Source organism: Procambarus clarkii, chromosome 11 (genome assembly GCF_040958095.1).
Source record: "Procambarus clarkii isolate CNS0578487 chromosome 11, FALCON_Pclarkii_2.0, whole genome shotgun sequence".
NCBI lineage: Eukaryota > Metazoa > Arthropoda > Malacostraca > Decapoda > Cambaridae > Procambarus > Procambarus clarkii.
In genome coordinates, this window is record NC_091160.1 from 39,884,730 (window position 1) to 39,887,488 (window position 2,759).

A 2,759-nucleotide genomic window follows, 5' to 3' on the forward strand; every position below is an offset into this window, starting at 1 on the left:
CCCCAGCCTCCCACAGTCACCCACCCCAGCCTCCCACAGTCACCCACCTCAGCCTCCCACAGTCACCCACCTCAGCCTCCCACAGTCACCCACCTCAGCCTCCCACAGTCACCCACCTCAGCCTCCCACAGTCACCCACCCCAGCCTCCCACAGTCACCCACCTCAGCCTCCCACAGTCACCCACCTCAGTCTCCCACAGTCACCCACCCCAGCCTCCCACAGTCACCCACCCCAGCCTCCCACAGTCACCCACCTCAGCCTCCCACAGTCACCCACCTCAGCCTCCCACAGTCACCCACCTCAGCCTCCCACAGTCACCCACCTCAGCCTCCCACAGTCACCCACCTCAGCCTCCCACAGTCACCCACCTCAGCCTCCCACAGTCACCCACCCCAGCCTCCCATAGTCACCCACCTCAGCCTCCCACAGTCACCCACCTCAGCCTCCCACAGTCACCCACCTCAGCCTCCCACAGTCACCCACCTCAGCCTCCCACAGTCACCCACCTCAGCCTCCCACAGTCACCCACCCCAGCCACCTGCAGGGGACGAAGGAAGTCCACAATATCATTAAGAAAAAACAACTCACTCAGGAGACGGCCACCTGCCTACTTAGCTTAATAGACGACTACCGTGTTCATTGTACACCTGATGGACGACTACCGTGTTCATTGTACACCTGATGGACGACTACCGTGTTCATTGTACACCTGATGGACGACTACCGTGTTCATTGTACACCTGATGGACGACTACCGTGTTCATTGTACACCTGATGGACGACTACCGTGTTCATTGTACACCTGATGGATGACTACCGTGTTCATTGTACACCTGATGGACGACTACCGTGTTCATTGTACACCTGATGGACGACTACCGTGTTCATTGTACACCTGATGGACGACTACCGTGTTCATTGTACACCTGATGGACGACTACCGTGTTCATTGTACACCTGATGGACGACTACCGTGTTCATTGTACACCTGATGGACGACTACCGTGTTCATTGTACACCTGATGGACGACTACCGTGTTCATTGTACACCTGATGGACACTATTCACAGTACGGCCGGAGGAACTCAATCGTATCTCAGAAACATGTAACTACGACATCCGAAGTGGCTTAACTGACTACGACATCCGAAGTGGCTTAACTGACTACGACATCCGAAGTGGCTTAACTGACTACGACATCCGAAGTGGCTTAACTGACTACGACATCCGAAGTGGCTTAACTGACTACGACATCCGAAGTGGCTTAACTGACTACGACATCCCAAGCGGCTTAACTGACTACGACATCCGAAGTGGCTTAACTGACTACGACATCCGAAGTGGCTTTACTGACTACGACATCCGAAGTGGCTTAACTAACTACGACATCCGAAGTGGCTTAAGTAAATACCACTTCTCAGTAGCTAATTACCTCACCGTGAATGAGTTGTGAGGGCCGCTATTGCGTGCTATGGTGCTCCTCGCTGCTGTTATGGTGGTCGTTATATTGACCCGTTTATATATACCGGCCTGAGCTAGGGGCTCCTCCCCTTAGAAAGGGGAGGAGCCTTCCTATAGGGGAAAGAGATATCTCACGCATGAGATACTACTTAAGAGGATATATATATATATATATATATATATATATATATATATATATATATATATATATATATATATATATTAGTATATTTTAGTAGCAGTCTTTCTTGTAAACATATGTTGTTAAATATGATCGAAAAAGTAAGATTAATAATTCTAACACGAATTTTCTCAATATTTCTTATGTTTCTTTTCACTGTCGATGGTAATTGAAAAATCAATTCTCCAAAATTCATTTTTATTTCTAGTCTGTCGCGACGCTTGAACGCGTTTTGTAATAACTTATTACATTTTCAAAGACTTTAGTTTACACATACACAACTGTAACCTGAAAACACTAAACAGAGTTTTACTTATGCTAACACTAAACAGCTTGTCTTATATACTCGCATTTGGGCGAGGTGATATGTTGCAACAGTTTTGGATGAGATGAACAAACTTTTGACCAACACAAGACAGAACACGGAACAATGGGTATTAATTGGATAAATGAGAGGGAAGAATGGAAGTAACTGCAAAGGGCCTATTGGCCCATACTTCCTCTTGATGCTTCTATATTGGTACGGAGTCTTGAAGTGGGTAGAATATAGTTGTGCATTAATTGGCTGTTGATTGCTGGTGTTGACTTTTTGATATGTAGTGCCTCGCAGATGTCAAGCCGCCTGCTATCGCTGTATCTATCGAGGATTTCTGTCTTGTTTGTTAAGACTTCTCTGGTGATGGTCTGGTTGTGGGAAGAGATTATATGTTCCTTAATGGAGCCCTGTTCTTTATGCATTGTTAATTGCCTGGAAAGAGATGTTGTCTTGCCTATATACTGCGTTCTTTGGGGCTTACAGTCCCCAAGTGGGCATTTGAAGGCATAGACGACGTTGGTCTCCTTCAAGGCGTTCTGCTTTGTGTCTGGAGAGTTTTTCATGAGTAGATTGGCCGTTTTCTTGGTTTTATAGTAAATCGTCAATTGTATCTTCTGATTTTTGTCTGTAGGGATAACGTTCCTATTAACAATATCTTTCAGGACTCTTTCCTCCGTTTTATGAGCTGTGGAAAAGAAGTTCCTGTAAAATAGTATAATAGGGGTTACAGGTGTTGTGTTAGTTGACTCTTCAGAGGTTGCATGGCATTTCACCTTCCTTTTTATGATGTCTTCAACGAA